The following is a 27,918-nucleotide window of genomic DNA, read 5'->3' as shown; positions in this document are numbered from 1 at the left end:
CTTGTGCTCTCACTGCCCCACTAGCAAGCACCCCTCTTGGCTGCAGTCCTGTGCCCACTCTACACCTCTACCCTGTCCATGTCTAAGCTGTCCACCTTCCAGGTGAAATCTCTCTCCAGAGTTTTATCTCAGACAAGGTTGTGTTTCAGAACCCCACGTTTCAGAGACCCCTTGCTTCAATCTTCACTGACTCTCGGTGTGTGTGTGTGGGGGGGTGTTGCTAAACAATGGCCAGGTGCCAGCTTGCCTCAGAAAATGTTCATGTGATTGCACAGTGGCAGAGTTTCAGGGATTATGGGAACTCACAACACACAGCTAGCTCCAGGTTTTTGTTGCACTCGGGCATCTTTGTCCCAGTACTAGCAAATGTAGCTGCTCTCATGGTCCGCTGGGACCTGTGCCCTCTGTGAAGCTATATAGCCAATACCAACTGCACTCCAAGCAGGGGAACAGCTTCTCTCTGTAGAGCACATAGACCGTTCAGACAGCACTGCCTGCTCCTGGGGATTCGCCCCACTTCCTCACCAGAGCACCACCAGGCTCTGAGCTCTGAAACGACAGACTCTGCTCTACTGTTTATAGGAACTTGGCAGTATTGACTACCTCTCCTTTCCCCCTGTCAGTGGTTTTGGGGGACAGATTTCTTGTTTAGTCCCCTACGAGTATTTTCACTCTTTCTGTCTCTTTTTTCCAGCTACTTTCAGGGGGGAGTGCTTTTCTTGCAGGATCCCAATGCACCACATTCTCCCCCTTTCTTTCTCTTTGTCTTCCCTCCATGAAATGGCTCCTTACTCTCTTCATCTTTTCTCCCCTCAGTTCACCTCTCTGAGCTGCATAACCGCCGACTTCTGTGCCTCAGGTTATGCAGGTTGTTGCTACACTCCTCAGATCAACTTCCTAGGTGTTCTAAATGGTCTGGTGCTTCTCTAGCTGCATTTCAGGGATGAGACAAAATTAGCGTCTCCATGCGATTCCAACACCTTAACTCCTCCCACCCATGAAGTAACTTTTAAAAGGTGATACTTGTCAATTTGAGAGCCAGGAGTAATTACAGAGTTGATGGACTGCAGACCTCATTGACTGAAGTATGAAATTTCATTTATGTGATTCGTTACCATTCCTCTAGAACTAAAGCTACTCTCACTGCCTTTGAAATCATAGATCTTTCTAGAAATTTGCTCCAAGTGTGTTCTTCCATAAATGATTTACACTTTTATTTATCATTTTATACTTTCATATTTTGCCATGAAATCAATTGCCATTTTCAGATGTTAAATAACTGCTTTTTAAAATTATGGGTTTTGTTGTTGTTGTTGTTTGTTTGTTTTCACCATTGTTCATGCTTTGGATAAGTTTAGTGTGTCACATAATGTTTTGCAACATATAAATTAGTCCTTTTAAAATTCAACAAACCTCAGAATTCCACAATTTTCAAGATAAAATATCACTTGATAGCATTGTATTACCTTTTAGTAAAGAAATCTAAATCCCCAAAGAAGAGTCACTTATTACAGGAAATTCCTATATGTGCTAAAACTAGTATTTCCTAGTCTTACAGCACTCTATTTTTAACCAATAATGAATTTTCAATCGTCACAAAAAATGGTGCAACAGTATTTCTCTAATACAGCCTTTAATTTAATCTGGCTATTCTAATAGTGTTGCAAGGTGTCCCTGGAATCTGACTTTACAGTAATGAGGTCAGTATTATTCTTGAATTCTTTTCTTCTTCACTTATGTATTGTTTACACTTTCCCAACCATCACTACAGTGTCAAACATTGTGTCATTGTAAAACCCTGTTATTCTGTCACGAAATACTTATTTAAGCTCTAAGGGAAGTGGAGCAAGATTTTACATTGTTCCACTTCAAATGAGCAGTATCCCTCACCCTGCACCCCACCCAGTGTCACTGTACTAGCAATGCACATGACACACACTCTTGATCAAGACCTTCAGGGCAGGTCCATTCAGCACTGTGCCTGACACTACTCAGCTGCAGAGACGAATAACCCAAGACTAACCTGGGCAGAACTCAGTCAGGTTAAGGAGTCACAAAGGCGGCGAGTGAAACCTGAGAACATTAATACATCCATTTCAATAACTGAGCAGGAAATGGCCCATGCGGAATTCAATCTTCAAGTTGCTTCTCAGGAGCTTCAAGGGATTGACAAGAACTGTCTCTGCAAAGGTAAAACATTTAATACAGACAGGTATATCTGTTCCGGGATGTGAAGTTGGGGTGCAGGGTTGTAGGGAAAGAGTAGGAAATGATCTCATGTAGTTTTCATTTGTGAGGATCAGAACTGGAAGTTGGAATATAGTAGTGTCCTTGAAGTCTGGGGACTCACTTTGTTCCGGTGTTACAATCCACACTGTTTGCCAACCTGTCATGGAGTAGTATGTTGACTGCCAATGCAATGGTATATTCTAAGTGAAGATTACAATGGTAGATATAGGTTTGGTGTCCGAGTTTGTACATTTGATTCCCTGCAGGTTGTTGCTTCTCTTGTTTGTAAATTTCCTAATGATTATTTCCATGCATCTTTTGTCAGTGTTTTCATTTCTCTTGTGTCCAGGGAGGTACATTGCTGAGGTTCTGGGAATCATCTGCCTTGTCTTGATGTCCACTGTGGTAAAAATAAACGTTATTCCCTGTAAGTCACTGTTTGAATGACTATTGGGGAGTTTTTAACGTTAATATCATCAGTCCTTGAAATATTATATAACATATGGAATTTTATTATCTCATTTTAATGGACACATGCTCTAAATGTGGAATAGTTATTCTGAATTTATCTAAAGTAAAAATACCACACGATGTTTAAGGGAGTATTAAACACTTTTCAGAATTTTTATAACTTCAAGACAAGTTATTTGAGAGACTTTATTGATAGATACAAATGAATTCTTGAGATTGGTTAAACCAAATACTGTAAGAGATGGTGAAGTTTGGTTCATTAAGCTTTTGAATTATGTTCCTCCCTATTGTTCATTATTTTATTTAATTTTTACTGGTGAAATCAATTTTATTGCAGCGTTTTCCAATTCTAAATAATATACCAAATTTCAAACTAAGAAACTCAAATTATTCTGATGCACTTAATTTAATGTTATGTTTCTTGAAGATTATTTTAATGTTCAAGCTACTGAAGGACCAGAGCACAACCAAACCTCCCTGGAAACAAAGATCCAGAAAGGTACAACATCCCTTGCAAAATTCTGTTATTAGTTTAGTGTCTATCTAGCTCTATCTCCAAGTAGGCAAAGATGATAACAGATTCTTTTGGAAAAAGTGAATTGGAAAATCGCTTAATGAACTTTCAGAATTAAGGATTCTAGGAGAGTATAACTTCTTAGGCAAAAATATGAAGAAATACTCATTTAAAATCACCGCACCCATTGTTAACAATTGCCTCACATGTTCTCCTCCTATAACATGGTAAAAGATAACATCTTCATTCCATAAAGATGGTTGTGTTCAGTGATTCTCAGGACATGTAGAGTTGGACATTTTTGTGGTTCCTTTATATGGGCATATAAATTAGGGGATGAAAGCCTGACTCTTCTCTGAGAGTGTGTGTGTGTGTTTTGCTTTAATTTTACCAGCTCGTGAGGGTATATGAATATGTTATGTACACATATGTGTATCCATATACAGTCTGCAAATTTTCATTTTGTAATTCTCTAAGCTTTTTGGATAATATCTCATAATCTCTCTCCAGCGTGTCTCTGTTGTCATTGTCTGAAAGAGTGGTTTACGTATTCCAACAATTGCTATTACATTAGCACTGAGGGAAAATCATGGAAGGAGAGTTTGACGTCCTGTGCTTCTAAGAACTCTAACCTGCTCTACTATGATGATGAAGAGGACAAGGTAAGTTTTCAGATGTTTGCAGATCTATTAAAAGCTTGTGAGTGACTATTATGCTTGTAGAGTTCATCCATAGTGACATATGTATTTGTAGTTTATTTTAAAGTCTTTAGTACTCCACATGTTGACTCTATGACAATTATTTATATTCTTATACCTTGAATGTACATTTGATAATTTCCAATTCTTACTTTTCATAGACACCTGTGTCTCTAGAAATGCTCTTTTTCCTGAAACAAACTTTACATTTAATTTGACAACATATCAAGGAAATTAGGCATTTGTGCAAATTGATTACAAAATGTGTAGAATTACACAAATACCAATCACATCATGGGACAGAAGTTTACAGCCTTTACCAGTCCTGCCCATTTTCATTTTATGAGATATTTCTGCCTATTTGGGGGCTTTATATCAATGGAATCATTCAGTTTGCATTTTTATGTGTGTCTGCTTTCTCTGTCAGATGCTATCTGTAATGCATCTATATTAACACATTTGTCTATAGTTTGAAATTTCACTACTCTCTTATATTGATATGACAGTTTCAAAACCATTCTCAGTAATTTAGTTCCTTTTTATTATGTGGGTATTATGAATAATTGTGTTATGAAAAGTCTTTCTTATATCCTCCTCCACGTATCATATTTATAATCCTTTATTATATATAACTACATCTTACAGAGCATATTTATGTAATATAAATGTTATGGTTTTCATATTAAAATAGTAACCTATAAATACAACATAATTATATTTATGTTTAATTGTAATACACTTCCCTGTAAGAGTTAGTATGAAATTGCACAGTCATTGACATGTGGAAATTTCAATATATTAAATTTTCCCTACATTTTTTATTGTATTGTGTAAATATCCATTGTACCAACTAGTCTTTTGATCCAAATCTCAGTAGTCTCAGTAAAGGTAATTAATAAATTCTGATGGTTATACACAGTACCATTTTTCTGGGTTGTAAATCTTAAGGCCATTCTCTTTTGTGAGAAAGAGAAGTACTGGGCTGTGTCTCTTGCCCGTTTCTCCAGGATGGTGCCTTTTTTTCACATCTTAGAAGCCTTTGTCATATTGTAGATATGAGCTCTTTCTCGAGTTTTTAAGATGAAAATATTTGTGACATGCATTTTTACTCTCATAATGGAGTCTTTTAATGACCAGAATTGTATTTATTTATTTTTTAATATAATTTATTGTCAAGTTGGCTAACATACATTGTATAGAGTTTGCCCTTGGTTTTGGGGGTAGATTCCCGTGATTGATTGCTTACATACAACCCCCCAGTGCTCATCCTAGCAAGTGCCTTCCTCAATACCTTAAGCTGCATAGTTTCTTTGTCTGGTCAATCTTCTTTTCTTTTCTTTGTCCCCACCTCCTTTATTTCCCTTTCTCTCCCTCTGGAATGATCAGAATTTTAATGTTACCATAGTCCTACTTAGCACTTGGTGTGTTACAATCATTACTATGGACCTATTTCAGAAGTTAGTGATAGTTCATGAGTATTATGTCCTATATTATTTTCCTGGACTCACCTTTTTCTTTATTTCTTTGTCTTTTAACTTTTCATTATGTTTATGATCCAGTTAGAATTTATTTTTTGTGATGCTATATTTCTGATGCTGTGAGATAAAAGTGAAGGTTATACTTTTCTACATCATTACCTCTGTGACAGAGCATCATTTAGAGCAAAGTAGGTCTCATCTTCATAAATAACTTTATATACATGAAGTTCTATATGTACATATATGCTCTAATCTCCTTTATATACAAAATATGGATATTACATATCTTCATATAGATAATTACATATTCGCAGGTCACTGTCTATACAGTCTGTCACAACCCACAGCAGTTGGAGTAAAATGTAGGGACTTACTTGCCTTTATGGCCCCTTACCGTGTCCCAATTATACTGTGTCCTCATATTTCTCTACTTACTTTGAGAATCACATGGAATTTATAATTTTGCTCCAACTGATAGTTTTGCTTCAAATATCAAACAATTTAGAGAACACAGTGAAGGAAAGTCCATTATACCTATGAGAGTTTTATTCTTTCTTTTGTTCTTTCTTCCTGATGATTCAAGATGCCTTCTTTTGCCATTTCTTCTCTTTAAGAGTTCTTTCAGAGTGGGTCTGGTGGTGATACATTTTCTCAATTTTCTTCATCGAAGAATGTCTTGATTTCCCCTGCATGCCTGTTGATTTTTTTTTGGTGGATAGTCAATGGGTTTTATTATTTTTTATCAAAAAACAATGTTTTGTTTTTGTTTTTGTGTTTGTTTTGTTTTGTTTTGTTTTTAGAATCAAGCAGTTAGTGTCTACAACTTTTCTGTCTTCCTAGCAGCCATTTTTGTGTTATTTTGACTGGAAAGAAAAAACATTGTGGAGACTTGGGTGTGTACCTGTTGGTGTCTGTGGTTTGCTAGGCTCTCTGACACCAGTCTATGTGAGGTAGAGGGAAATTCCGTGGAGCTCATCACCATGTCATTCCTTGGGTCTCCAGGGCTCGGACCTGTCAGCTTTCTCATTACCTTTCTGAATCTTGTGTCATCTTATGTATAATGCCCAGGGACTGTAGCTGCGTTGGTGGGAGGAATAGGGAAAAGTCTAACCACTCCTTCTTTCCAGAACAGGAATCTTGTCTGTGGTGGTTTTATTTTGAATGCTCCTAAATTTAGTAGTGTTCAGCATCGTTTCCTGTACTCACTTGCCATCTATACATGGTGTTTGGTGAAGTATCTACTGAAAATTTTTGCTAATAATTTTACTTTTTTTCATTGTATTTTGAGCATTCTTTATGTACCCTGGCGGCAAGTCTTTTATTAGATGTTTGCTTTGTAAATGTTTCTTCACAAGTTTATGACTTTTCTTCAAAGAGCAGATATTATCTTGATGAACTACATTTCATCAATTCTTCTTTTATGGATTATGCTTTTGACATTCTGTCTAAAAAATCTCTCACCAACTGTAGGTCATGCATTTTTTATAAAACATTTGAACTTTTTTATGTGTGATCAATTTTGAGCACTTTAATGTAGTATAAAGTCATTAATCATTAATCATATTTGATAGCCCATTGTTTCCAGAACATTTGTTGAAAACACTCTACTTTCTCCACTGAATGACTTTGCATTTTGGTGGAATTGTGCATTTTGTATTGTGTGGGTACAAATGTTGCCTTTCTCATCTGTTTAATTAACGTCCTTACGTATTTTTATGTCTGTCTTGTACTTGAAAGATCATCTTTGTTGTTTAAATGTTTATTAATTTATTTTGAGAGAGTGAGAATGCAGGCAGAGGTGGGGCAGAGAGAGAAAGAGAGAGGCAGAGAATCCCAAGTAGGGTCCATGGTGTCAGCACAGAGCCTGACTTAGGGCTCCATCTCAGGAACCATGAGCAGTAATCAAGACTAAGAGGCATAAACGACTGATCTACCCAGGTGCCCGCAAAATTGTCCTTTTTAAACGGTGAATTTATTCAAGTTCATTTTCAGAGTTATGCTACCTATTCAGGATCGTTGCATGGATGTTTCCTTTTCATGTCTATCTTTCTAGACGTTTTATTTAATGTTTATTTATTTATTTATTTATTTATTTATTTATTTATTTTGTGTGAGAGAAAAAGTGCATGGGAGAGGGTCAGAGAGAGAGAGAGAGATGGAGACAGAAAAACTTCCCAGCAGGTTCTGCTCTGTCAGTGCAGAACCCAATGTGGAGCTCAAACTCACAAACCCTGATATCATGACCTGAGCCCGAATCAAGAGTTGGACACTCAACCAATGAACTGCCCAGGCACCCCGTTAGATAGGTTTTTGAAAAATAAAAATAAATATTAGTTTTATCATTTACCTTCTGTATCATGGAAATCACATGAATTGATCCTCTTTGCTAATGTGATAAATGAAGATTATTTATGGCATTTCAAATGTAAATACAAATGGCACTACTTCAATAAATCTACTTATCCTTGTCCTGATATGTAATTTCCTTCTCTTTTTAGTATTCCCATCAAAATGTATATGACACATATTTTATTAGCCTCCTTTTCTGACCTTATAATGATTTCTTTTTGCTTTTTAACCTGGCATTACATTCTTCTTTATTCATAAACATCTAAATACTTTCTAAATGAGTGTGAAAAGTTTTCTGAATTAGACAAAATTGCATTAGAAATTTTATTTAAAAAAATTTTTTTTAACATTTATTTATTTTTGAGACAGAGAGAGACAGAGCATGAACAGGGGAGGGGCAGAGAGAGAGGGAGACACAGAATTGGAAGCAGGTTCCAGGCTCTGAGCTGTCAGCACAGAGCCCGGTGGGTGGGTGAGGGGGAGGGGAAGAGGGTCTCAAGCTCACTTACCACGAGATCGCGACCTGAGCCTAAGTTGAACGCTTAACAGACTGAGCCAAACAGGCGCCCCCTGTATTAGAAATTTTAAGACACATCTGAGATTTTTTTTTTTCTAGTTCCTTTGATTCACATGTTGTATTTGGTAGGATTTTTTCCAATGTTCTGTCTAGTTTTAAATATATTCACATTTCTTCATGATATTGTCCTCTGATACTTTTACTGTGGTACAAGGCACATACAGATGGGTCACATGGTACACGTGCCAACAGGTGGCCGAGTTTTCAGTGTCACCACTACATGGAATGAGAAAATGAATATTACCAACACTGCAAAATGCCCCTATCAACTTCTTGTCTGCCTTTTAAAAACACTTTATAGAAATGGAATCAGAGAGTGTGCATATTTTATTTTTTAGCATTTTCAGGTGGAGCCAAACTTGTGTGGTTCATCCATATGTAGCTGCATGAAATTGTCAATGGTCCACATCTCTTTGTGTTCTGTTGTCCGATTGTCCTACGTTGTATTCACCGGTTCTATTGTGGATGCTCTTGGATATTTGGGTGTTGCTCATTTGGGGCTGCTTTGAGTTATTCTACTATACATCCTTCACAATCAGCTTTTAGCTAAATGTATGTGTGTCATTTCTTCCTTCTATAACCTTACCTGACTCCTGTCTTATTGCTGCTTGAGAGGGAAGCAATTGAGATCATGCATTGATAACATTCTTCCTTTGTGTGTGATTGACAAAGGTACCCATTGTCTGTAAACACTACTTTAGCTTCATCCTAAAAGTTTTGATGTATTCTCAGTTTATTATCATCCAGTACAAGGTATTTCTCTCATCCAGTACAAGATACTTTCCCAGATTTCATCTTTGAACTGTACATGTTTCAGAAGTCTCTCACTTTACACATGTTAGGAAATATCCCAGATTTGTTTCCATTGTTTCTTCTCATTTGTTTCCTTGTCTTCAGAGGAAATACTTTGAATATTTCCATGCTTCCATCCTTAAACTTTTTGATCCCTATGGATGACCTAGAACACTTTCTATATATGTCAGTTATGTGAAGCTGGTTCCACTATTTTGACAGTCTTCCATAGTCCTCCTGCTTTTGTGACAAGCTGATCTTACTTACTGAAGGAAGACATTTCAGTCTTCATCTATACTCATTGAATTGTTTATTTACCCTTCTAATTCTGTCAGTTTCTATTTCCTGTGTTTAAGGGTTCTGTTCTTAGGTAAATAATGTATGTTTATAATTGTTTGATCTTCCTCTTATATTGACAGGCTTAACATTTGGAAATGTTTCTTGTACTTTCTATTAATATTTCTTGTTTTAACAGCTGCTTTGATATTAGAACAGCCATTTCTGCTCACATCTTTGCTTACTGTTAGTAGGGTCTACTTTTTGTTATCCCTTTATTTTCACCTATTTGTGTCTTTTAGTCTACAGTGTGTCTGTTACAGACAGCGTATAAGTGGGTATTAGTCTTTTATTCAGGATGACACTTTCTATCTTATAATCGGAATATTTATTTAATTCACATGAGTATAATTACTGGGATATTTGGATTTGGGTATCCCATTTGCTCTTTATTCTATACTTATGTCTTATTTGCCTCTTCCACATTACCTCCTATCTTTTGTATTAAACACATGCTACATTAGTGTTGCATTTTACTTCCTCTATTGTTGTCTTTAGTATATTCTTAAGTTATTTCCTTAGCAATCGTTGTAGGTATTACAAATCTATCTTTTGTTTGTTTTTATGGAGATGGTATTGGCATCTAACATTGCATACATTTAATGCTGACAATATGTTCATTTGATAAATTTATGTTTTGCCATATGATTATTATGGCCATGTTAGATAATACCTTTTCATGTCACATATTTATCATTTTTTGTATGTGTTGAGAGAAGCTAAGAATTCGTCTTAGCAACTTTGAAGTTTATAATACAGCAATGATGTCTGTAATCACTATGTTATACATTACACCTCCAAAAATTATCTACTAGCTGTAAATATGTATTCTTTTTTTTTTTAATTTCAATGTTTATTTTTTGAGAAAGGGGGAGAGAGACAGACATGGTCGGTGGAGGAGCAGAGAGAGAGGGAGACACAGGACCTGAAGCAGGCTCTAGGCTCTAACCTGTCAACACAGAACTCGACGTGGGGCTCACACTCAGAAACCATGAGATCATGACCTGAACTGAAGTCAGACGATTAACCGACTAAACCACCCAGGAGTCATGTAAATTTTATTCTTAAACATCTTCACAAACCCCCAACCCACAGTCCCTGATAAACACATTCTAATCTTTGTTTTTACCAGTTCAGTCTATTAGAATTCATGCGAAAGACAATGCAATATTTATCTATTTCTGTGTGATTTTCGTCCCTTATCATAATGCCTTCAAGGTCCATCCATCTGTTATAAATGGCAAGATTTCTTTCTTTCTCCTGGTTAAATAATATTTCAGTGTGAAATATTTCAGTTGTGAGATGATCCTTTTTGGGGTCTGGTATGGCAAGCTGACCTCAGAGCCTTCATAGCAGTATTGGATCTGTTGCCCAAGATCAGGCACAGATGGAACTACCAAAGCAACCGGCTTTTGGTGCATAGGTTCATTTGCTGTGGCTGTGGCGCTGGGGTCTCGGTTGGAGACACGTGTAGATATTCCATGCAAACTGTATCTGTGTCTCAGGGGCTCACCATTGTGACTCTGGCTAGCAGAGGAATGTAGCAAGTACAGAGGCCCTGGATGACAAAATTCATTGGTGACTGGGGCCATGGGCAGTGTGTGGTAGTAGCATATGCTGGGGATGGGGAGTCCAAGTTTCCACTCTGTCCCAAGTGGCAGTTCCAAGATAGCAGCAGCATGATCCAGTGGTGACTCGTGAAAGCCATGTGTCAGGACCCAGGGATCTGGACACAGACCTCTAGATTCTTGGTCTCTAATGACAACTAAGGTTTTAGTGTGGAAGCTGAAAGTGTGTCTGGGAATGTAGCGGTATAGCAGCAGCAATGGGGATTCAGAGCCCTACAGTTGGACCGGAGAGAAGAGACTCAAGGCAGTGGTGACTTGGCCTACCAATGAAAGGTCAGAGCCTTGAGCTACCATAGGTGGAGAAAAGTCTTCAGGTGTTAGCCATGGCAGTTCAGAGTCTAAGCCTGGGAGGTTTTGGGTTTCCAAATAGCAAGAGCATCCTTTGCAATGAAGACACAGGGTATTAAATGGAACATGGTGAGTGGGGCTCAAGGCAGCAAATATCTGCACCCATAGTGGCAGTTAAGGCACACCTTAGGATCTGGAGTCAGGTCTCAGGAAACAGCCCCAGTAATGTGACACAATGCCCTAAACTGGGACCAAGAGTGGGCAAAATCAGATGTAGTTCTAGTCTTGCATACATGACGTGCTATGGCCACCAATCCCTAAGAGCAGAATTGGAGCCCTTGAAGGCAAGTCTCATCATAGCAACACCTCCAGCCTCTGGGAGGAGGTGTAGAGGGCACACTCTGGGCTGTTCCAACAACTGGGATTAGAATGGATAGGCCCCTTCTGTTGCAAAAGCTGCAGACATCCCCATAGTTGAAGCTTAGTGGGTTCTCCTGCTCCCCTTCTTTCCATGAGGTGACTCTCCATGAGGGGATTCCTCCAGGTGCCAAGTGGCTCTCAGCTGCAGGGTTGGGTCATGCAGGCCAAATGCTTCCTTTGCTTTCCATGGGACCATCCTGGATTTTTGATTGGCACCAGATTTTTGGTGTTTCTTTGTTGTTTAGAGCTTTCCCTGAGCCGTTTTTAGTTTGAAGGTGTTTAGTTACTGTTCTGACTGATTTTGTGGGCAGATGAGCATTATGACCTCCTAGTCTCCATCTTGCTCATGGCACTCTTTACACGTATACAATTAACTGATTGTCATCTACGCCCCATGAATCCTGACTAATTTCCACTAAAGTATATTAAATTAGCACTAAAAAGCTCCTTTCCACCACCTATTATAGGTATGCCTCAACTTTCCAAAAATTTGGATTACCTCACTTTGCTTCTCTGAAAGCCCTACACCAATACCAGTTTTTGCTGAACAACAGAAATCTGAAGGGGATTTTTGTGTTTAGGACAAAAGGCGAAAAGTGAAAATTGTGTTCAGGGCTAGTTTTACTGTGTAGTGTCAGCTCACACCCCAAGCAGCAAGATTCGTCCTGTCAAGTTCATTTCTCAGAAACTATATACTCTGTGTATCAGTATCAAGCATAGGTTTGAACTGTATTTTTGAGTGTGCTTCATCTCAATTATTTTGTGTATCCACTCACAAGGCGTGTCTTGAGGTGTCAGAAAAGCCTAAGGAGGTTATATGTGTTATGGGTTTTGAGGGGTGGTTGCTTTTTATATCAGGAAATGCTCAATCATTTTTCCATGTAAATCAATGTTGTTTGCTTTTTCACTTTACACCATTTCAGCTTCGGAAAGTTTTCATAGGAACAATCTGCTTTCAGAGAGAACGGGAAATCCATTCTTCTACCCACGTTGTAATGAAGCCAGCTAGCACTGGTTACTGAACACCAGTTATTCATCAACGTACCTTCTCTGCTTTCATGATTTCACATTAGAGACCTGAAATGAGGAATTCGTGGTGACTGCAACACAAATATTAGTAACTGCTAAAATATATAAGGCATATGGTATACATCCGACCATACAGTGTTATAAGAATGGCCTTGATAATCTTCTTTCTCAACATAATTCAGAGAGAAAAATACACAGGTTTTGAAATTTACTGACACATCTATCGTTTCTGCTGATCTCTATTCCTTCTTGTGGGTATGCATTACCATCTATCAGTTACTTTTAGCTTGAAGAACATTTCTGAAAGGCAGGTGTACTAAGAAAAATTGTTAAGTTTTGTGTTTGATGTGGGGTCTTTATGCATCGTTTCTTTCTGAAAGACAGCTTTGCTGAATTATAATTCTTGTTTGACAGGTCTTTTTGCTTTGTTTTCTTTTGTTTTGGGTTTTTATGTGTGTGTGCAGGGAGTTGGTTTTGTTGTTGTTGTTTTGTTTTTTTAAGTATTTTCTTGGTGAAACTTATCTATTAATCATATTGTTATTTTCCTAAATATACTGAGTTGTTTTTCTCTTTCTCTTGCTATGATCACCTATTTTTGTTGGCTTGCCTTTCATTTTATTCTTAAGCTGTTGCAAACAAAACACAACAAAACAACATTTACCACATTACCCATGTTAAAAAAATAGACTACTTTGTTAGAGAAGTTTTAGTTTCATAGCAAAACTCAGACATAGCACAGAGGTTTTCTGCATTCCCCTACTGTCTGTGTGTTAATGCACAAGCAGTTCGTAGACTCTCTCATTTTCAAAATCCCTCAGTGGGTGGTTCACTTGCTACAACTGATAAACCTGTACTGACACCTCTTTATCACCCAAAGTCCATAGTTGACTTTCAGGTACTCTTGATGTTGTGTATTTTAAAAGTTTGCAAAAATATATAAGGACACGTGTGGAGTTATACACAATAGTTTCCTGTCCTTCAAAATGCTCTGTGCTCCACTTATCCATCCTTCCTTCCCCCTAAACCCTGTCAACCACTGATCTCTTTACTGTATCCATAATTTTGTTTTTTTCCAGATGGTCATATAGTGGGAATCATACAGTCTCACATCTTACATTGCATTTCACTAGATCATGCATCTTAACCAACGTAAGCACACATGTTAGGAGTGTTAACTATCACATTGTTGCCCAAAAGATATCTAGAAATTTCACCTTGTAAAACTGGAACTCAACTCACTGAACAATAATTCCCCTTCTCCTCTTTCCCCTCAACCCTGGGCAATCACTATTCTACTTGCTCTATCACTTTTACTACTTTGGATACTTCATATAAGTGGAATCATGCAGTTTTATTTTTTACTTCGTATGTATGACTGGCTTATTTCACTTAGCATAATGTCCTGGAGTTTAATCCATACTGTAGTAGGTGATAGGATTTCCTTCATTTTACAGCTGAATAATACTAGAGTGTTATGTATATATGTATACTACGCTTTCTTTCTCCATTCATCCCTTAGTGGACATTTGGGTGGCTTCTGCCCCATGGCTCTAATGAATAATGCTGCAGTGAGCATGGGTGTACATATATCTTTGAGATCTTGCTTTCAAATCTTTTAGATAGTTTCCTACATGTGGGATTCCTGATTCATGATGTGGTAATTGTATCTTCAATTCTTGAGGAAACTCCATACATGTCTTCATAACGGCTGACTGATTTACATTCCCAACAACCGTGTGTGAGTCTCCTCCTTTTCGACCTCCTCACTGACACACTTTTAAGAAATGTTATTTATTTATTTTGAGAGAGAGATAGAGAGAGAGAGCAAGCAGGGGAGGTGCCGAAGGAGGGAGAGAGAGAGCATCTGAAAGCAGATCCACGCCATCAACAAAAGCCCGATGCAGGGCTAAACCCACAAACTGTGAGATCATGACCTCAACCAAAACCAAGATTCGGACTTTACCAACTGAGCCACCCAGGTGCCCCGACACATTTGTGTGTGTGTGTGTGTGTGTGTGTGTGTGTGTGTGTTGCATCCATCATAATGAGTATAAGGTGATAACTCATCGTGAATTTGATTTGCATTTCTCTGCTCATTAGCGATATTGAGCATCTTTTCATATGATTTTTCACCATTTGTATATATTCTTTAGAACTTTGTGTATTTCATTTCTTTGCCCATTTTTAAATTGTGTTTCTGGTGTTTGCTGTAGTCATTACCGACTTGTAGATTCCTTATGTATTTTAGATATGATTCCCTTGTTTGATATATGATTTACAAGTGTTTTTTTCCACTCTGTATTTTCATTGCTGATCATGCCGTTTAATGCACAGAAATGTTTCAGGTTGATATTGCCCACTTATCTACAATGGACTTTTCCTCTGTGTTCTGTGGTTTTGGTGGCAGAGCCAAGAAATCATTGCCAAATACAATGCTGTTTAATATCCCCCCTTCTTTCTCTGAGGAACTTTATAGTTTTACATCTTACATTTATGTCTTTAGTTCATTTGGAGTTAATTTTAGTATACAGTGTAAATGTAAACATCCAACTTCATTCTTCTGCATATGGGTAGTCAGTTTCCAAACACCCTTTGTAAAAGGTCCATTGTTTCCCTATTGAATCGTTCTGGCATCCTTATCAAACCTGATTAGACTGATTATACCTGCGTTTGTGTCTGGATATTTTTAAGGGATTGTTTCCATGGGGCGTTTAGGGTATGTGTCTTTCTTTTCCTTCATCTTGCTGCTTGTATCCCGTTCCAGTCGGACCTAGTGTACAGGGCAGGGGTATGGATTCTGTGGTAGATAATGTGGCGTAAGGCTGATGGAGGTGAAGACGTGTCACCCATTCCTGATTTTCACACTGACTTAAGTCACTTCACAATCCACTCTGTTCCCACAAGACTGTTTCTTGGTCTGTATTTGCCAGTGTTCTTTGGTCATTTCATTATGATGTCATGAGATGTGGATTTGTACGTGCTCATTCTCTTAGCAGTTGCTACATCTCTGGTGTCTATAAATATTTTAAATGATATTAGTAAGCTGTTCATTCGTCTTGCCTTAAGATTACATCCTGTTTTTTCTTTTCTGCCTCTGTTCTTCTCATATTCTACTTAGGCCAAAACTGGCTTTCCTGACACTGTTTTGAAAGTCTCTGAATTCTGTAAATTCTTCTCTTTTTTCTGTCTCATCCTAAGATACAAATAAATTTGGTTACTCCTCCAATTTCATCAGTTCTTTTCTATCGCATCCCAGATTTTCTGTAGAGAAAATTTTGTGAATTTTCCATTTCAGGTATGTATTTGTTCACTCAGATTCTCTGTGATTTCTTCATATACTTTTATTTCTCTATTGATATTTCCTACTTGCTAAATTGCTGCCATCACATGCTCCTGTAATTATTTCAACTAAGTTTTCTGTATAGTTTACATATCATTATAAGTAGGACTTTCCAATGTTTTTTTCTAATATGTGCAACAATTACCCCATCAGAAGTTTCTATTGACATATGCTTTCCCTTCATTGGAAGACATTATCCAATTTCTCTCACATTTTTTAACTTTCTATTTAGACACTTTTTAAAAATAGTTTAGTAAATATGCATTCTGTTTCATTTTTCCTAGATTTACTATGTTTTTTTTGTTGTAAAAACTTTATGGCAGCATCTTCTCCACTGAAGTCTGTTTGCTGATAGTTTTCTTCAAATTTTCAGTGTTCTTATTGCTTACTGTTATGACCTTGTGACTTTGAAGCCTTCATGTTAATTACTAGGTTTTTTTTTTGTTTTTTTGTTTTTTTGTTTTTAAGAAAGGATGTGTTCAAACACTGCAGGTCACTACGGCTTCGCGTTCTGCAGTGTGACCTCAGTGCCTGCGTGTGAATGCGGGAGGAGACTGTTCAGACCTTTACTCTCAATTCCCAAGTCTCCTTGTGCTCTTACTTTCTCCTGGGTTCCTCTTGGTCTCCTCTCCATGTGTGTCTATTTTTTCCATAAGCTAAGAGTGTTGGAGAGCTAATGTCAACTCCTCTGTTATATTCTCACTTCCAGTGTCTTTCCATTATATTTATGGGGGTCACAGTGCTTGAAACAAACACTGCAAACTCCGACCAGGACAAGTATGGGTTTTCTTCATTTCTGAGCGAAATCAGCACTTGGAGCTGAAACATGGATGGGTGCCCGTCCCCATCCCCAGTGCTGATCAGGTCTCCCCCTGTGGCGCCAGCACCCTTACTCTTTGCAGTTTCTCCCAGTTGTAACAGCTTCAGTCTTCTTATCACTGAGCCAGGGGTGGGCAGGTGGGGAGATACGGGAGCATCCTAGGCAAGAAGATGACAAATGTGCTTCTGACTTGAATCTCCAGGATTTTTTCTAATGTACATATTTCATAAGTTATTAATTTGTGATCCATTTTGTAAACTCTGAAATTGTTTTCACGGTCAGTTTGTCCTCTTCACTTAGTCCTACTTAGATAATTTTATACTTTCGTGTCCACTGTGTAACATTATATTATAAATTGAAGGTGTCTACAAAGGAAGAAAGGATGAACTTTTATGTGTTATTACAGAATTCAAATGAGTATAAGAGCTTGTATTTGACTCCCAATAATTTTATTTTCTCATAGTTTTCGTTGAATTTACTCCGTGCTCCTACATGGATTAGAGGCTCCCAGGGAAGCCATCATAGTTCATCTGTGCAGCCAAAAGCCTTAACATTTTCTTCCGAAGTGTAAGTCCCATGACAACTTTTTATTTTATGCCTCACAAGAATTGTTCTTAGAAACAAAACAGCAATGTGTGAACAATCAGATAAACACAGTAGTTGAAGGTTTTCCAGAGAAAAATGGTATGGGAAATCTTGAGATGGACATATATCAGCATGAGTCAAAATGGATGGTTTATTCATCAAAATACTGTGGTACATAGTAAGAGATATAAGTAATCTTATGGTAAGATTAATGAGATTTAATTCTCTGTATTTCAGGTTGTCAGTATCTTCAGAGATCCACAAGAATTGTCCATATATCGATTTTCGTACAAAAAAAATTTATTTTGCACCGTGCTCATTTAGAAGACGATATGTTTGTAAGCACCAGGCATTTTAGTTACCTCATTTTGGTAGAATGCAGTTTCACCATTGATAAGGAATCCATCACTCATTACTTCAATAGCCATACAATTGTTTTTGTTGCACATTTTGAAGATAATGTTTTTTAGTGTAATTTTCGATTCACAACAAAACTAAGAGGAAGTTCCAGAGAACCCTCTATTGCCCCTGTCTGCACACGTGCATGGGGTCTTCCATTATCACCATCATTCACTGGAATGTTTCATTTTTTATCAAGGATGAATCCGTATCAATGCATCTATATCACCCAAAGTCCAACGTGTACCTGAGGCTTCATCCTTTGTGGTATAGAACTGTTTCTCAAATTTAATTATATTAATGTAAAAAATATATACTGAGGTATATATTATTTGTTTCTTAAGCTTTTGCTATTTAGTAACATTAATTATATATATATATATATGTATCTTACAAATCATAATATTATTGTAAAAATTCTCAACAAAGTGAATAATTCCATTGTATTTCCAAGTAATTAATTTGTCCTAACCCTTAAAGGACCTCAAATGAGGATTGAACCACGCAGGGTGATGAGGTTATCAGTCAGAAATGAGTCAGGAGACAGAAACAAGGGGACACTTGAAGTAAACATTTATCTACTTATAAGAGAAAGCTTACTAAAAGGAAAGGATACTAGTTAAAGAAACTTACAAAGAATATCCTAGAATTAAAGGACAGATCACTGAAGCCAGATCTACTCTCTGAAGATGGGATTCAGATGTCATTGAAGACGATGTGGCTACACACAGCTTCACGGATGACAGGCTCACCGGATTGGCCTGGAACAGATCAGCTCCACACTCCACGGGCTGAACTTGATGAGGAAGGATCTCAGGCTGTGACTGGCAAACAGGAAGACCTCCCTGTCAGAGCGCCAGGAGGAAAGACCAGAAGATAGGAAACTGACAGATTGCCTACAAGAACTTGCTGTGGGACGAATACATGTGACTTCCTGCAAGACTGCAACTGGCAACCAAGCCATGGCGGCCAAAGGAGAGACAACACCATGAAGCCAGGAAGAAGAGCCCTTTCTGCTGCATTGGCTCTCCATTGTCTTTTACTGACAAAAGTCAATTTCATGTGAGATGACAAGAGAGAAAATGGATAGGATCTTCCACCGTTATCTGAGAACAGGGCACTGAGGGTGGATTTGGAGCTGAGAGTACTAAATGAACGGCCCCTTGAGGTTATCATAGAACAACCACAGGGTTGCTGTATAAGAGCCATTCAGATCGGCCCACTTCCACCGATGATGGAACCAAATTGTACTCTCCAAATCTCTCTTGGTACCACACTATCAAAGGTTAAACTCATTTTGAGGTAGAGATTGCTTTCTCGTTGGATAATAACCGGTGTCTTATTTGTTGTTTTCCTTACATGGATTCAAATATTTTGGAAAAGATTTATTTTTTTAATGTTTTCATGCACACACCTCTGTCAGTCTTTACGACCGTGCTAAAAAATACTTTGAGACAAATAAATAAAATGTTCAATAATAGAGAAAACAAAAAATTAAAATGTACAGAAATTAGTGTGGGTCAAATGTTTAGTTATTGCCAGAATTCAAGACAAACTTGAGTAATTTGACGATGATTCAGAGATATTTCTACCCTTATTCAATTATAAGAGGGAAAGAGATTAACCTTGATTATTATTTGTAAACCAAATTCATATTTCACATATATTTATATCTGTGAAGTGAGACATATTCTTTATATTCTCTGTACATAATCCTTATAGTCTTCTAGAAAAATTATATGAATATTCAAAATGAATTGAATATAGTTGTTAATGGGAACTATAACTAATTACTAAAGTTGTGTTTCATAGTACCCAAGTTTGCAATGACATTGAAAGTTACACATTAATTTTTCATTTACCTGTTTGTTGTTTGGCTATGTTATAACTGATCAAGGCTGGACTTGACTCCAGACTACATGTTATAGCTGATCAAGGCTGGATCTTACTCCGGACTGCATACACGTTCAGCTCAGATCCCTGTATAGATTTCATTTTGAGAAGATCGGGCTGCCTGGTCTATGATTTTATAGCAGAGATAACAGCTAGCAGAAATGTGTTTCTTAGTGCCTGGTCTCTGAAGTCATGAGCTGTCACATTCCCACTCACATTACATTGTGAAACAAGTGATCACATCCTTACATTATATTGTGAAAACAAGTCACATGGGCCAACTTCTCGTGGTTGTCTGTAGAGTGTACTCTTTTCAATGTTGTCAGAGGGAAGAAATGTAGATTCACTGAAAATAATCTAATCTACCATTATAGCCATAGGAATGTTCTTTTTTATTATATTGCTTGAATTAGATAAGTTTGTAAAAGAAAATATGGATAGTTTCTAAAAGATATGTTTGCAAAAGTAAATGATTGGGAAATGGATTAAAAATTTAGTACTTTCTTAACTTCCCAACTGGGTCTTTTTCTTCTGTGCTGAAAATCCTTATAAAGCAGTTTTCTATGGTGACAGACATAATGGTATAGGTGCTTTCACCACGGTCCTTGATCAACTTACAAATAAGGTATAAGCATAAAGGTGTAAAGTAAGGACATTGGCAGTCCTTCATGAAATTTCTAAGTGCACACTTGTAGTCCTGGGGCTCAGTTATGTAACTGCCCTGGCTCAGTTTCCTCTGCTAGAAAACATGGAAGAAATAGTATCTTATTCATAATTACTTAAAGAGTATTTGAACAGTACCTCTTGGCCCATGAGTGTTCACTAGATCTGAGTCGTTTTGGCTTAAGAGCTTGATGCTTTTGTGCCATCACCTATGACATGATGACCTTAATTGTAACAACTTATGTAGGAATAAATAAAAATAAACAATATGATACCTATTGATCCTTGAAATAAAGCCTAAGTCCATTAAGTTCTTCCTGTCTGTGATCTCTTCGTACTGTGCTTTTCTCAATGTTCAATAAAGGCCATTTTCCAATAAAACTGATGCTCTGTCTTCTTCCTTCCCCCCAGTGAAATAGTAGGATATCAGAAATGTAATCTGACAACCATTTTGACCATATACACCATGAAATCTGCATCAAAAAAGGTGAGAAATTCAAGACACAGCATGTATGGACACTAGAGTAATTTCTTCCATATATGTGTTTCATATTTTGAAATCAAGTCTCAATTACTGTTCTTTCCCTTATTGGCCAAGAACCCCAGTCTCCTCACAAAGTCTGTTATTTGGACATATGTAAAGACTGTCTCTTTTGGAATTGAAGAATTTGAAGGGGATTTTCAAGCTGCGACACGATAGCCTGTTTGATTAGTAGATTTGGGGATCCTACAGGGTCCAAGGTGAAGAAGGGATTGAAATGTCCTTTCCCTTCCAATGTTGGAGTATCCCATCCACACATATGCATCTGTTACCATAAAGAATGGAGAAAAATAAGAGACGCTGCTAAATACATTCTGATGTAGAATCCCTCCCAGTTTTCTCCCAAAGCATTTTTTACATTTCTACATACATGCATAAAACAGTGCAAAAATTATTACTTATACCTATAAGAAGCCATGGAAATTATTTATGAGCTTGGGTTAGGGGATCCACCAACACGACTGGAGATATATAAATATGGAACATTATTAGGGAGATGATCATTAAGAATAAACTGAGAGTAGAAAGAATCACACAGAAGTCAAGGATATCAAGATCAAATTGGTAATTTTCTCTGTGTCTACCTTGTGAGGTTATGCATAGGTATTGTACATATTGGGCTCATTACTTTGGCTGCCATAATGCAGAAAGGACTGAGCTGTGTATCCAGATTCTCTTGTCCCAAATTTACTAATATTAAAATTTTGTGTTCTGGTAATTAATGGGTGTAAAGTTGGAGATTAATCTCTAGGGGCACCTGGGTGGCTCAGTCGGTTTATGTCTGACTCCTGATTTTGACTCAGTTCATTATCTCCTGGTTCATGACACTGAGCCTCACATCACATCAGGCTCTGCACTGACAGCTTGGAACCTGCTTGGGATTCTGTCTCTCCCTCTCTCTGCTTCTCCCTCTTTTCTCTCTCTCTCTCTCTCTCACCCTCACAATACATGAAGTTATTTTAAAAAGAGTCCTTGAAAACTAATTCACCTTGCCATCATATTCCAAAGATATTTTCATATCTAGTTCATCCGTCGTACCTAGGTCACCTGGTTTGCCATTATTAGAAATAGTTAGATACTTGATATCATAAAAAGTAAGCTCTAATTACTCTAATTACCCATATTATTTTCAGTAATTTTGAGTGTGGTGTTTTTTATACTGCTAGGCATAGATTTCATTAAAGTTAAACACCAAAAATGGGAACCCATGTGTCTACGTGTAACAAAGCACAATATAAATTGTTTAATTTAAAACTTAAATGTGTATAAATACAAGAATAATAGATGTAAGTACCTCCAACTTCAGAAGACATTAGTGAAATTTACATGATTTGGCATCATTGATGAATGCTTTGGATTAATCCTATCTATATATAGAAAGAAGCAGTCAAACAAAACGAGGAGATAGAGAAATACGTTCCAAATGAAAAAAAAAAAGATAAAATCTCGGGAAAAGATGGACATAACACGGAGATAAGCCAACTACCTGATAACCAGTTCAAAGTAATGATCATCCACATGCTCACCAAACCCAAGAGAAGGGTAGATGAATACAGAACTTCAACAAAGAAATGGAAAATTTAACCAAAGAAACAATCAGACCTGAGGAGTACAATGATGGAAATTAAAGACTACATTAGAATGAATCAATAACAGATTAGGTGATGCAGAAGGATCATCTACCTGGAAGACAATGTAGTAGAAATCATGCAAGCAGAACAACAGCAAGAAAACATTAGTTTTATTTTATTTTATTGTTATTTATTTCTATCTTGGGGAGAGAGAGAGCGCGTTTGAAAAGGGAGAGGGACAGGAGAGATTGAGAAAGAGGATCTCAAGCTGGTTCCACACTCAGTGCAGAGCCGGACGTGGGGCTCCTACCCTTGATCCTGGGATCATGACCTGAGCTGAAATCACGAGTTAGAGTTTCAACTGAATGAGCTACCCAGGAGTCCCAATTTTACAAAACTTTTAAAGGGAGTTGACACCTCTGCATCTTAAATTAGTCTCAAAACTGAAGACAATGGAAAGTTTCCAAATTCATTCCATATGGACAGTGTTACCCAGAAACCAAAACCAAACAAGGAAACCAAACAAACACACACACACACACACACACACACAAACACACACACACACACATACACACCACAGTACGCCAATATCCCTGATATGCAACAATCCTCACTCAAGTATTAGCAAACTGAATTCCACAATACAAGAAAGGTTCCAACAGCATGATTGCATGGGTTTGTTCCACTTATGCAAGGATGCTTCAAGACCTGCAAATCCATCAACCTGTCACACCACATTAACTGACTGAAACATCAAAATCATGTGGTCATCTCAAGAGATGCAGAGAAAGTAGTTGACAGAATTAAACATCCATTTATACAAAAAACTTCCAGAGTGTGTAGAGAAGGAATTTCTCTCCATATAATAAAGTTCATATATTACAAGCCCACAACTAACATCATTCTCAACAGTGAAAAGCCAAAAGCTTTTCCTTTCAGATCAGGATCAAGACCAGGAAATTCACACTTACCACTTTATTCAACACGGTCCTGGAGGTCCTAGACACAGAAATCTGGAAAGAAAAATCAGTCAAAGACATTCATGCTAATAAAGAAAATGCAAAACAGTCACTATTGGCAGATGACTTAATTTCTAGACAAAAAAATGAGACACTACACCAAAGTAACATATTAGAACGAATACGTGAAATCAGTCAAGTTGCAGGACACAAAATTAATATATAGAAATCTTGTGGACTTTATACAGTAGTAATATTCTGTGAGAAAGAGAAATTAAATAATCCCATTTATAATCGCATTTATAAGAATCAATTACCAAAGAATATTTTAACCAATGGGGTGAAATTCTTACACGCTGAAAATTTAGGCTATTGTTAGAAGAAATTTGAGGATGACACAAGTAAGTACATAGGAAGATATATACTGTGCTTATGGAATGGAAGATATAATATTGTGAAAGTATCCCGATTATGCAAAATGACCTATGGATTCAATGTAATCGTTATAAAAATACTAATAGCATTTTTACAGAACTAGAATAAAATACCTGAAAGTTTGTATGGAACTACAAGAAACTCTGAATACCCAAAGCAATCATTAGAAACAGGAACAAAACTGGAAGAAACATTCTCTTGCATTTCAAAGTCTACTACAAAGCTTTAGCAAACCAAGCAGTATAGAACACGAGACACATAGATCAAAGGAATGGAGTAAAAAGCCCAGAAATAAATCTGTGTCTATGTGATCAATTAAATGTGACAAGAAGGCAAGAAGGGACACAAGGGAAAAGAGAGTCTTCAGTAAATGGTGTTTATAAAACTGGAAAACTATGTGCTAAAGAATAATACTGGACTACATGTTTACGCCAAACCCAAAAGAAACCTAAAATGAATTAAAGCGGTAGGGGTAAGGCCAGCAACAATAACTCCTAAAGAAAGCATAAGCAATAAACTCATGGAGAATGTTCTCCTCGGTATTCTTTTGGATCTGTTTTCATAGAGAACGGCAGCAAAATGAAAAATAAACAATATGACAAACCACAAGGCATTTGCCCAGCCAAGGAAACCATCAACAAAACAAAAAGGCTACCTACTGAATGGGAGATGATATTTGCAAATGACATATCTGGCAAGGGGTTAATATCCAAAATATATGAAGAATTCCTACATCTTAACACAAAAAGAATCCAAACGCATGATTAAAAAATGGACCTGAGATTTGAATAGGTATTTCCTGAAAGAAGATATGTAGATCGCCAACAGACATGTGAAAAGATGTTCAGTATCACTAATCATCAGGAAAACATAAACCAAAATCACAATGAGATACCACCTGCCACATGTCTGAATCCAAAAAACATGAAATAACAAATATTGGTGTGCATGTGGAGAAAAGGAAATCTTATGCACTGTTGGTGACAATTTGAATTGGTGTCGTCACAATGGGCAACAGGATGGAGGTTTCTCCAAACATTTTCCTCATTTTTGACACAGTTGATGGATCTAGAGGGTTTGACGCTAAATGAAATGAGTCAGACAGAGAAGGGCAAATATCATACGATTTACCTAATGATGTCAAAACAAAAACAAACCAACAAATGAACAAATCAATAGACTCACATGCAGAGAGACCAACTTTGTGATTTCTGTAGGGGAGTGGGGACGAGGGATGGCTGAAAGAAACGAAAGAAAGTAGGTGGTACAAACTTTCCATTATGAAATAAATAATTCACATGGATGTAAATTACAGCATGGAGAATAGAGTCCATTCCATTGTATTAATTTTGTATGGTGATGGGTGATCACAATGATTTATCATGATGATCATAGCGTAACGTGTATAAATGATGAATCATTATGTCTACACCTGAACTTAATGTGATATCTTTTGTCAACTATACATCCGGGAAAATAAATACATGAAAATGAAAATAGTATTGTCAACCCATTTTGCCAAACACAAAACAAAACAGAACTACAGACCAAAGGAAACATGCATGTGAATATGCCCAAAATTATTACCAATTCAAATCCAACAATGAACACAAAGGAAAAGAATTCCAGTGATGCAAAGTAGGTAATTTAGATATAAAGTTTTATTGCTTGGATGTTCATGTTATTTAATTGTCTTTTAAAAGTACTTTTAAAAGTAGTTTCTCTGCCCTACACCAATATTTTGAGTTAAGTGAAATTGTTAAACACTCATTAATTTTCCCCTACAGAGTTAGACTTAGGCTTTTTGTATGTTTGTTTGTTTATAACAAATATTCCTATTTAAATACAGACACCTAGTTACCATTGGTGAATGAATAAGTAAATAGCATGAATAATTATTTAACATTCAAATCTCTGGAATGGTGCTATGGCTCAATATTATTCAATGTTTTATCTTTCTTACAGGCATTTATTTTTTCCGGCAAAAACTTTAATAACCTATTTACAAATAATACAAATGTAATGTAGGTATATTCAAAATGAAGGTAGAATTTGAGAAGATCCATTCAGAAATTGATGTCTTTATGGCAGTCGCAAAAAATTGAAAACGTAGTCATTTTTCACTCTTAGTGTCAAATATAATTAAACACCCGTCTACGGGTTGCTGATTTTAGAATATTTTCAGTGAAATAGAAATGACATATCAAGGGCATAAGAAAAAAGAAATACGTAATATCTAGATGTAGCAAATTTGCCTAAAAGTAAAACACAAACTTCTAAGATATTTTACACAAGGCCTAAGTCCTCAGTGTTTGTAATTCAGATGGAAGTAAGTGAACAGCCTGGGTGGTTAAGTCTCCGACCCAGTATCTCGTGGAACATAAACTTTGTCAGAGGCATTTGCTGAAGGACAAACGAAATGCCACACTGCAAGCTCAAAGCCTCTACATTCTGGAGCTGTGTGAGGAGATAAAGTGTCTTCAAAATAGCCCAAGGGTAAGAATTTCCTGTTCAAATTTGAAGTGACACACTGATGAGAAATCTACTTTTTCCACTATTGCTTCACTCTCAGCTCTCACAGGGCCGGCAGGCTGTGAAGACCACAGACACTGTCTGGTCACGAGAGGAACCTGATTCCCTCTGGACGATGCATGACTGTCTGGCCAACAGAAGGTATGTGTCACCACGGTCCTGCCTTTCTAGTAGTCACCCCAGTGAGTGGGAGATTATAAATGCTGGTGGGATGCACCTGAGGCACAGCTAATATACAATGAAATCACAGAGAACATTGGTATCTGCATTCCAACAATTCAGGGTAACAAACAAGAATGACTATGAGATACATTAGAGATCTTACAATATTCAAATTCTTGCCTGTGGAGAAGTCATTAAGAACATATGCATATACCTATGCATAGGTTTGCAAATCAATATAATTTAAGGTGAGATCACAGAAGCATCAGGACAAAGAACACATGATTTGGATTTGTCATCAGTTGTCATCAAGAATATATTATATATATTCGACATTGGTCCAGTCTTTAAACATAAATCCCTAAAATGAATCCATTATACCATAAAGGTGAAATGGAATTCCTGATACAGTTATTTCAATAAATGAAAGCAGTTTGATTCTTCATAAAACACAGATGAGGTACCTTGCGCAAAAATGCTAATTTAAACTTAACTATAAACAATCCAAAGACTTTTTATAAAATTGAACAAAACTTGGCCAAGAAAGATATTCAATACTGAAAGACGCTCTTGTGTAATGAATTGTTCCATGGTCTAAATGCTATGAATGAGTAATGATAAATGGTTACTGTGTTAAAAATAATTAAAATTGGGGGTGTCAGGGTGGCTCAGTCGGTTGGGCGTCCAAAGTCTGCGGGGATCATGATCTCACAGTCTGTGAGTTCGAGCCCTACATCAGACTCCGTGCTAACAGCACGGAGCCTGGAGCCTGCTTCAGATTGTGTGTCTTACTCTCTCTAACCCTCCCACACTCACAGTCTGTCTTACTCTCTGTCTCTCTCTCTCAAAAGAAAACAAAAAAATTGTTTTAACAAAAATAATTAAAATCACTAATACATTATTGAGAACTTAGACCACTCAGATTGAGTTTAAGTGCTTTATATGCGTTATAGTGTACATATTTTAATTCCTATTTTAGATTACTAAACTACATAGTTAGACATGAAATAAATCTTTTTAATTTTTATTTTTTTTAATTTTTCATGTTTATTTATTTTTGAGAGACAGAGAGAGACACAGAAGGAGCAGGAGAGGGACAGAGAGAGGGAGACACAGAATCTGAAGCATGCTCCAGACTATGAGCTGTCAGCACAGAGCCCCGCGTGGGGATCGAACCCACGAACCATGAGATCATGACCTGAGCAA

General features: G+C 37.1%; 1 long non-coding RNA gene across 2 annotated transcripts; it reads left to right on the top strand.

Moving 5' to 3' along the window:
• Positions 1 to 3,737: 3,737 nt before the first annotated feature.
• On the top strand, positions 3,738 to 17,954 carry LOC122224240. Of its 2 annotated transcripts, none has more exons than XR_006204691.1 (3): positions 3,738 to 3,876; positions 17,433 to 17,536; positions 17,792 to 17,954. It is a non-coding gene; the product is annotated as an uncharacterized LOC122224240 (long non-coding RNA). The 2 variants fall into 2 exon arrangements; XR_006204690.1 differs by lacking the exon at positions 3,738 to 3,876 and adding an exon at positions 15,834 to 16,104.
• Positions 17,955 to 27,918: the final 9,964 nt, after the last annotated feature.

Source organism: Panthera leo, chromosome B4 (assembly GCF_018350215.1).
Source record: "Panthera leo isolate Ple1 chromosome B4, P.leo_Ple1_pat1.1, whole genome shotgun sequence".
In the NCBI taxonomy this organism is placed as follows: domain Eukaryota; kingdom Metazoa; phylum Chordata; class Mammalia; order Carnivora; family Felidae; genus Panthera; species Panthera leo.
The sequence above is the reverse complement of the archived record's forward strand: the minus strand, read 5'-3'. Positions and strand labels throughout refer to the sequence as shown.